The sequence below is a fragment of the Rutilus rutilus genome, assembly GCF_951802725.1.
Source record: "Rutilus rutilus genome assembly, chromosome: 6".
Classification (NCBI taxonomy): domain Eukaryota; kingdom Metazoa; phylum Chordata; class Actinopteri; order Cypriniformes; family Leuciscidae; genus Rutilus; species Rutilus rutilus.
In genome coordinates this window covers 33935451-33945949 of record NC_140214.1, presented here as the reverse complement: position 1 = coordinate 33945949, position 10499 = coordinate 33935451, and the positions used below count along the sequence as shown (strand labels likewise).

The window sequence follows — 10499 nt, the reverse complement described above, 5'->3', positions numbered from 1 at the left end:
GATGCAGCTGTAGGGGTTCAGAATGAACTGTATGTCCATGTTTGCATCCCAGGCTCTTAACAACATTGGATTATAGCCGTTCACCCAGCAGTCCTGTGGTCGTCTCTCCATGAATATTGAACTTGATGTAGAAATAGAATCAATATGTTTCTCGTACTCTTCATACGTCATGTTCCCAGCTGGCATTTTAACGTAGAGTCAGCGTTGAATCAACGTCAGGTGTCAGTGTTGGATAACCGTTGGATTTTGTTTAGATTTTGCAAATCTAATCAACGTTGAAATAGCAACGTCATTCCAACGTCAATCTAATCAACGTTGAAATAGCAACGTCATTCCAACGTCAATCTAATCAACATTGAAATAGCAACGTCATTCCAACGTCAATCTAATCAACATTGAAATAGCAACGTCATTCCAACGTCAATCTAATCAACGTTGAAATAGCAACGTCATTCCAACGTCAATCTAATCAACGTTGAAATAGAAACGTCATTCCAACGTCAATCTAATCAACGTTGAAATAGAAACGTCATTCCAACGTCAATCTAATCAACGTTGAAATAGCAACGTCATTCCAACGTCAATCTAATCAACGTTGAAATAGCAACGTCATTCCAACGTCAATCTAATCAACGTTGAAATAGCAACGTCATTCCAACGTCAATCTAATCAACGTTGAAATAGAAACGTCATTCCAACGTCAATCTAATCAACGTTGAAATAGAAACGTCATTCCAACGTCAATCTAATCAACGTTGAAATAGAAACGTCATTCCAACGTCAATCTAATCAACGTTGAAATAGCAACGTCATTCCAACGTCAATCTAATCAACGTTGAAATAGCAACGTCATTCCAACGTCAATCTAATCAACGTTGAAATAGAAACGTCATTCCAACGTCAATCTAATCAACGTTGAAATAGCAACGTCATTCCAACGTCAATCTAATCAACGTTGAAATAGCAACGTCATTCCAACGTCAATCTAATCAACGTTGAAATAGCAACGTCATTCCAACGTCAATCTAATCAACGTTGAAATAGAAACGTCATTCCAACGTCAATCTAATCAACGTTGAAATAGCAACGTCATTCCAACGTCACGTTTCTCAACATAGGTGAATTTGCCAACGTTGAATCAATATTGATTTTAGTTTAGATTTTGCAAATCTAATCAACGTTGAAATAGCAATGTCATTACAACGTCAATCTAATCAACGTTGAACAGTCAGCTAGGAAGAAGCCAATTGGTCAAAGCAAGACCAGGAAGAAGATTAATAAAGACATTTCACTGACGTAAGAAACATGCTTTATTGCATGGCTGCAAGTGTGCCAACATTTCACACAACATCATTTTACACGTGTCGAACTTTAACCTTTAGAAAAACGGCCCAAACATTGGGCAACATTGAACACGGCTGGTTAAATCTTCCCTTCTTGTTACTTCTTTCTGCCACCGCCACCTATCCTCTCTGGTGCATATTTCAAGTATTTGGCCATGTATTCGTCTACTTTTGTTGTAGTTGTATCAAATGAGCTCAAGACAGCGTCTGATGAGGGGGGGGGGGACAGATCAGTATTAGCAAACGTTAACCTCTCAAATTAAAATATTTTGCAAATATCAACTTTTGTGGAATTGCCAATGTTTCAAGTATATAAATTAGTATTGATCAATGTGCAAGGTCATTGATAATCATGTGCTTGGGCAAGCAACAAAAGGCAGTTGGTAGTAACCAGTGCTGCCGGTAGAGAAGTTAGTCTAGAGCCCAGAATGGAGTACTGTATATAATATTTGACCATGCTCTGTAGAGTCCTCCAACTAAAATGATTTCTTCATTTCTTATGAATTATTATTCTGCTTACTATATTCAATTATTTAAAACACTGTTACAAAACTACTATGTTAAAGCAAACTCACCACAGATTATCTTGTAGAGACGGGTCTTCATGAAGGCAACCTTCCCACTTCTTCCTCTGAGGCTCATTATGGCCATCATTTTATTTGTCATAGTTCTGCCATGGTTAAACAGATTTATATTAGAATATTATATTGCAATCAAGTTCATTATGAAAATGTAGCAGAGAGTGAGTAAGTGGGTGTGTGGGGGGAGTGCATGACAGAGTATATGACAGGGAACATCACTGTAAACTAATGCAAAAAAGGAACATAAAGTTACTTACGCAGCCATTGACTTCTTCACATGGTCTGCAGCATCAACGCCTCCCAACATCTTCAGTTGTTTACTCGGAAAAGAACAAGAAACAAGAAATTAAAATTATAACCAGAAAATGTGGTCAGAGTCAGACCTCCACAAAGCAGGCACATGATGAGGACGAGGAGTTTGTAGTGGTCACCAAAGTGAACAAGCCAATTGTCATAATGAAACTTTGCCAGCACTTTACAAGATTAATTATTTAAAACTTACCAGTTCTACTCCCTCATTCTTGTCCTCCAAGTGATTCTCTAAAGCTTCAAGCTCTTCTTCAGTGTTTGCCGGCTTCACTTCATAACTTGTTCCAGCAGAGCTCTTGTCCCGCTGTCTTCCCGTATAGTATTTTCCTATAAAATATCCCGAAAAATGAAAATTTCAACATTCATCTTTCTGTTGCTATCCCTCTGCTGACAGCAAAAATTCGTACTACAAAACTGCAGCATTAACTATGCGAGTTGTGAAGCTAGGTCTAACGTGACTTTGCTTACAGATTGGCATGAAATCGTGCTCTCACAACAACCACGCTGTTATCTTAAAAAGGCCAATATCACGCTAAGGTTGACTTCAAGTAAGCAAAACGATGCTTTGAAAACATCTGTTTCGCTGAAAGGGCAAGGGGGTAGAAACAGGACAACAGTGCAGAGACTGACAGGTCCGATGGAAGGGCTAACATTAATGTTATGAGAGTAAGGTATTAAAATACGGGATATTTTACAGGAAAATTTGTCCACATACTGGTCCCTGGTTTCCCCATTTAACGTATCCCGGTAAATTCCACATCCTTTTCGGGATTCTAGCATCTTTTTTCTTTCTTTTCTTCTCCCTACTCTGTTTCTCCTCGTTCGACTTGCTGTATGTTTACATTCGCGAGGCCATCAACATGGCCGCCACGCCAAGTATGACGTCACGACGCCCATATTAATATATGTGACAGAGTCAGGCACACACAACATTTATTTAGGAATTTTCTAGTTATAAAATGTGACTTCAAAAACTTTGCTTACCGTTTGAGATGTTACCACCAAATTCATTCCGAACCCGTCCAGGTCAGAATCTGCCTGACGATGACAACACAGACCCACTTCGCGCATGCGCAATCGGGTGTTGTCTGGAACCGTCAGAGCCAATAGAATCACAGTTGTGTGATGGACAACCGCCGTCCTCCAATCAAGCTCTTGTGTTGAACGATATTCCAAAATGATCAATCAGACTGGAGTTGCTCTCAAAGTACGCCAGGAGATGTAGAAAGCGTCTCAATTCTCTTTTGGCTGATGTGTATTTATTTTTATTTTTTATTCCTTATGAAAACATGAATTGTATCTAAATGATGTATTACAAGATCAATTTCTTTTTTCGGCAAATTGTGACAAATGTGTTATGCAAAAAAAAAAGAAAAAAAAAAAGAAAAGATGTAACGTTAGAAAGCGCTTTTATCACGACTCAACAAACGTTTAATTCAGAGTTGATCTTTCAACGTTGTATCATTATTCATGTATCAACACTTTTTCAACAGTTTATTGATCAGCATTGTTTGGATGTTGGAACAACGTTATTTTTCTATTGATATATTTCAACAAAATGTTTAAAAGTCATGGTTGTAAAAAAACAATGTTGATTTGACGTACAACTAAAACAAATATTTTTATTTCTATGTTGAATCCGTGAGTTAACAACACCACTACAACCATTTAGTGTTCAACGTTGTTTTGACGTTGAATTAATGTTACTTAACAAACGTTTAATTCAGAGTTGATCTTTCAACGTTGTATCATTATTCATGTATCAACACTTTTTCAACAGTTAATTGATCAGCATTGTTTGGATGTTGGAACGTTATTTTTCTACTGATAGCCTATATTTCAACAAAATGTTTAAAAGTCATGGTTGTAAAAAAAATAATGTTGATTTGACGTACAACTAAAAAATTTATTTTTATTTCTATGTTGAATCCGTAGTGAGTTAACAACACCACTTCAACCATTTAGTGTTCAACGTTGTTTTGACGTTGAATTAATGTTACTTAACAAACGTTTAATTCAGAGTTGATCTTTCAACGTTGTATCATTATTCATGCATCAACACTTTTTCAACAGTTAATTGATCAGCATTGTTTGGATGTTGGAACAACGTTATTTTTCTACTGATATATTTCAACAAAATGTTTAAAAGTCATGGTTGTAAAAATAATGTTGATTTGACGTACAACTCAAATTTTATTTATATTTCTATGTTGAATCCACAGTGAGTTAACAACACCATTTCAACCATTTGGTGTTCAACATTGTTTTGACGTTGAATTAATGTTTTTCCATAAACTGACATTATTTCAACCACATTTAAACGTTTAAGGTCAGTCGAATGCCAGCTGGGTTTGCTTTATGAAGTAGCTGTGTAATGCTATCAAAACTCTTGAGTCGAGTCATTCAGTAGATCCCACACCTTCTGTAGCTGTTCTTTTGCGAAACTGGCATCATTTCTTTCCTCTGATTCATTACCTTCATCATCATTCTCTGCAGGAGGAGGCCTGGGGCGTGATATCATGGTCCTGTTAATGGGTGGTTTAGGAAATCCAAACCGGCAGTGCTTCTTGTTCTTTCTACAGGATTTTGAGTGGTTACGACTGTGCATCTGTACTTCACTTACAATTTTATGTAGTTCTGGGTCTTTGTCTGGGTCTGGTAATTTGCATGAGATGTATTTATCAATGAAATCACACACATCCTGATCTTGATCTTTTTCAAACTCTGGAGCATCTTTCACCCAAAATAAGCAGTGAATGTGTGGAGAGCCACGTAGCTGGAACTCTACTCTGTAAAAAAAGTCAATTACCTCACCAATAGGTCGAGCAGGTGAATTGATCAAATCTCTCATCAAGGCTTCAACTCGCTTTTCAAAAATTCTCATCGCTGTCACAGGGTTACTTCTGAGGATTTCACATTTTTCGGACCAGTCTAATTCAGCAAAGTTCACGGTTTCACCTTGTTGTGCTTTAATAGCAGTAATCACATCAGGCCATCTCATCTCAGCAGCACTAAACGTACAGAAAAATGTAGGAGTGCCCAGCTGTCTCAGCATAGCAAACAGATCACGGAGAGATTTCTCCCAGTATGCTGGAGTCCCTCTTAATGGTTGCATGAATCGTGTAGCTTCCTTATTTATTACAAGCTTTTCTAGCTCCTGTTTGTCCTGCAACATTGAACAGTTTATTCTGCGTCCATCACGGGTCATGGGTTTTCCTTTCCTCAGCTGGATAGACATACTAGATGTTGCCATATTCATTTCAGTTACAAACTGCGCAAAGAAGATATAGTTGGTATCCTTCGCACAACGATTGTCAATAGAGAATAGTCTAGAGTTAAAGTATCTGCTGGGGGAAACATGTTTTGTTCTGTCCAGCTCATCAAAAGTGTTCTTGCCATCAGGAAACTGCACTGGAAACGCCATAGACTCAAGTTTAGGAATTTTGAAAGTGTTTACAGGAGTGTTTCTCTCTGCTGGGGCAATGCAAAATATTCCATCATTATAAGACAACAGCTGCTGGCCGAGATCTGGGGGCTGAAGACATGTGTCCAAGGCAAGGCCTCTCGATTGCTCTTCTGCAGGAGTGTCATCGTTAGAATCATTGGGTTCATTCTCATTGCTCTGTTCTTCAGTGTTCTCAATATCCATTTCCTCATCAGGAGTTGTGATTTCATTTGCACACTCTTCATGCTCATTAAACATTTCTTCCTCAGAGAGTTCTGCATTAATGACGATATCTTTATATTCTGAATGGATATCTTTTAGCTTTCTTAAAGCAGACAAAACCTTTTGCATGTTCAAAGTCTGAAACTGATAGTGGCCTTGGTAACACAGACGTCTTTTGAGTTTCACTGTAAGCAGTTGTGATTCACTTCTTGGTCTGGGTAAAGAATTCACTGTTGTTTCTACTTCAGATGCAACAGAAATCACGGCGCCTTTAATAGCTCTTTGCTGGCCTTTCGGTAGTGTAATAATCTTAGCAAAAGGAATGTACTTTGCAATAACGTGTCTTTCAAGAACATTCAAATCGCAGAGTTCTGGAGGAATGGGAGCGAACTGAAGTTTATTGGCTAAAGCAATGTCAGGCATCAGACCTCTCAATAGTGTGTTATGGCAGCAGTGACAGATCCACTGTTTTCCTGTTCTCCAAGGCACATTGATCAGGGCAGTCGGAGCAGACGTGAACATAGTTTCCAGTCAAGCAAACTGAAGCAACTGTCGGATTCTTCTGATAGCGCTCACGATCACATGATTTCACTTGATTTGAGAAGAGTGCTCTGGCACAGCATGTGCAGACATAAGTTGGCCCCTGTTTTATAACGTCTCTGAAAACATTTAAAGCTCTTAACACAGTCGGATCTTGTACTGCGTCAGGCTGGGTATTTTGTAATGTGTCTCTCTGCTGGTGCATTTTTTTGTATTTGTGCAGTATGTCTTGTGCACAGCATACTGTGTGAAGTACCTTGAGTGCAGATATTTTGTTTTTAGATTTGAATAAATTATATTCTTTCTGACGAGCCCTAAAATGTACATCACAGTGATAACGTTGTTTAAAAATGTTCTTCCTTTTTTCAAAGAAGTTAGGATCATTTTTGCATCGGTTTGTGTAATGGTCTATTTGCCTTTGCCTAAAAATTGGATCCTTTGAATATCGATCAACAAGATATTGCCTATGCTGTTTCTTATATTTAGCATTGTTCCTATAATTTCTCAATATATAGTCCTTCTGTCTCTCTCTGAATTGTACATCATTCCTGTAATTTTTAACTATATAATTCTTTTGTTTCTCCCTGAATTGTGCATCATTCCTGTAATTTTTAATTATATACTTCTTTTGTTTCTCCCTGAATTGTTCATTATTTCTATACTTGCTAATTACATAAGCCTTTTTTCGCTCTCTGTAAATCATACTATTCCAATACTTGTTCTTCATGGCTTGTTTACGTCTTTCCCTGGATTCACTACTTGTTTTAGAATCATAGACTTTACATACAGCCTGTTTTTTGTCATGAACACCTTGCTTCTGAACCATTTCTTTCTGCCATTTTTTATAATAAGCCTTTCGCCTTCGCTTCTTGTTCAGTTTTTCTGTCTGCTTGATTGTCGATTGTGAATATTGGTGATTAGGAGCTGACACTGGCATTTGATCCTGTGACAGTATGCCATGAGAAAGTTCACTGAATGACATATTTTTATTACTGTCTTGATTCTGAGTGACGGTAGTTTGAACATCAATTTTATCTGGATAAGTCAAGTGGGCTTGATCATTAATTGATGTGGCTCCATTAACGTTAGTCTCAGATGGTTGTTGAACCGGATCTTGGACACACTGTTGTGAGACATCAGCAGACCTGCATTGTTCATTGTTTGACAGAGCTTTGTTCTCAAAAGAGACAGATGGTTGTACATCACGTTCAAGCTCACAGCAGTTCGGGGAGACTTCAGGACGTACACTGCTTTCAGTTATCCTGCTAATGAATGATACAGGCAGCAGATCAAATTGTTGCTGGTCTCTCAAATCGAAACACCATTGAAATAATAGCAGCAGCCTCTCGATCATGTCTTCTAAACGGAAGAAGGTCAACATCACGGCCGTACCTGTGCTTTCATCTTCAGGCATTCCATTTGCTGATCTGCAGTGAGAATCAAAATAACCAAACCTCCCTGAGCGATCTCTGAATACGGCGATACACGTGGTTCCACACATCAGCAACGCGTCACTCACATCAGCTCTGAGGCATTGCAGAGTATTCTCAAGGTTTTCATACTCGCCTAGGACAGGTGAATCTTTTAGAAATCCAACTCTCTGAGGATGTTTCAGGATGTTGTAGCATGAACCTGAGTTGGTCTTAACTGTGCTTGGCAGCTCATCAAAGTTTAAGAAATTAGCCACAAATTGCCATTTGCTCTGCAGTGTTCGTTTGACACTAGTGTAAACTGCATCACCTTTCTGTAAAATGCGGTCTAAATCGAAACTGCGCAACTCATTGTGTTCATTATGGACAGCTAGGAACATTAAGGCATTGCATGTACACTTGACGGCCTCTGGAGTAAATCTTGTACCTAGAATCGCTTTGACAGTGAGATGCTGTAACAGACAGAACATACTGTTTTTCACCAAACTTACCTGTTCCAGAAGTACTACTGGAGCCACATGAAGCTTCTAGGTTTCTGCGCTGTTTCTGAGATTGACTCCTCTTTCCTTTTCTTGGCATGGTGATGTTTCAGCACTGGCAATCAAGCAAATATGTTTGAGAAAACAAACACAAAAGATAATGTGTTTAACGTAGATAAAGATAACGTAACACCTTTTATGCAATCAGATATATAGAAAAGTTAAATATTTAATATATAACGAGTATATTAGTAACAGTAATACAACAGTTAATTGACTGACTTGAAGTTAGGTTAATCAAAAAAAAATTTACTTTAAAAGAGTTAAAAACTTTAGAAACTCTCTCTTACTATTTCTGAAGATGCAGCACAGTTTTGTTACCTGAGACGGTGATCTTACAGGACGTGAGTATGGGTGCAAATATTTGTGGTTTTGAGTATGTACTTAGATGTATCAAGATGCAACAAGACTTCTACATGATCATAGATCAATTCATGGGTACAGGCCTTTTTTTAAAGATGCGTTGGCAAGCTAAGCATAGGTGCATAAGGGTTAGAAGCAGATGTGAGTTTGCATTTTGAAGTTTATAGTGCAAGCAAGTCAGCAGGTGGCAAGAGGTGGCAGGCCATTTATGAGTTTTGGAAGAGAAAGGATGGAAGAGGCTTTTTTTTTAAAATTAGTAAGCAAGATAAAGGTTTGAGTGAATAATACACAATTATGGAGAGGAAAGTATAGGACAGGTCAGGACAGACAAACACAGAAATAATTAAAGTCAGTTACATTGTTAAATGCAAAATGGCAAGTATCATTTACATAAATAACAACAGACAATACAAAAATGCACTAGAAATATAGTTACAACTAAAATTATATGTAAGGGGGTTACTTACACAATTGAGGATGGAAAGACTTCTCACACATTTTTTCATAAACGGTTAAATCATTGTTTCTAGCTGTGGATTAGCCCTTACAAACTGATAAATGTGACAATTTGTCTCACATTAACAAAATGAGAAAGCCAATCTACTAGTGAGGATAAACAATTCTAGCTATTCCTTCAAGCTGTGATGTGAATGCTGTCCCAGAAAACTACATTATGTTGTAGTGCCAGTGTAATGTGTTTACTAACAAACAAAACCTTGTTAATAAAGACAAAATACATGCAGACAGAATATTATAAAGAAATGACTAATGACTCTGATGAACATTATATAGTAAGTTTAAAGGGATACTTACATAGACACTCAAAGCAGCAATGACACCTAAAAAAAAAGAAAAAGAAATGTCTAGTATTTTGTACACATTTGATGACTGTTAATATGGTGAATATGAATATGAATATAAATTACCTTGAAATGCAGGTGCTGTTGGCCACCCTTAACAGCAGGGAAACAAATGACTAATGACTCTGATGAACATTATATAGTAAGTTTAAAGGGATACTTACATAGACACTCAAAGCAGCAATGACACCTAAAAAAAGAAAAAGAAATGTCTAGTATTTTGTACACATTTGATGACTGTTAATATGGTGAATATGAATATAATTACCTTGAAATGAAGGTGCTTCTGGTCACCCTTAACAGCAGGGAAACAAATGACTAATGACTCTGATGAACATTATATAGTAAGTTTAAAGGGATACTTACATAGACACTCAAAGCAGCAATGACACCTAAAAAAAGAAAAAGAAATGTCTAGTATTTTGTACACATTTGATGACTGTTAATATGGTGAATATGAATATAAATTACCTTGAAATGCAGGTGCTGTTGGCCACCCTTAACAGCAGGGAGACGACAGTGGAACACGACAAAATCTAATAAGTGAAATAAATAAATGATCCACTCACAAATGTTATGCAAATATTAAGTACTTAAAGGTATAGCGGAGGATGTTTTACTTCCTGGTGGGTAGTCTAAACTATTGGTCCTCCTAATTGTCAATCATTCTGGTGAATCAATCAAACTTTTCAAAAAGTGGAGAGGGCGGGTCTTATCTAAAATTTGGAAAGATCCTCCGCTATACCTTTAACAAAAGAGAATACCACATGCTGTATACGACAGGCACGTGCAGAGGGGGGGGGGGGCGTTGGGTGCTCGAGCACCTGCCCCTTTGCCCCTTGGTGCCCAAAGTGCCCTTTTGTCAAG

General features: G+C 37.7%; 1 long non-coding RNA gene across 2 annotated transcripts; it reads right to left on the bottom strand.

Moving 5' to 3' along the window:
- Positions 1-1293: 1293 nt before the first annotated feature.
- LOC311291973 lies at positions 1294-3565 on the bottom strand. 2 transcript variants are annotated; one of them, XR_014627641.1, is made up of 5 exons: positions 3218-3565; positions 2427-2560; positions 2182-2244; positions 1919-2013; positions 1294-1550 (listed from the first exon to the last, which is right to left on the bottom strand). It is a non-coding gene; the product is annotated as an uncharacterized lncRNA (long non-coding RNA). The 2 variants fall into 2 exon arrangements; XR_014627642.1 differs by lacking the exon at positions 3218-3565 and adding an exon at positions 2949-3093.
- Between the last annotated feature and the right edge of the window lie 6934 nt (positions 3566-10499).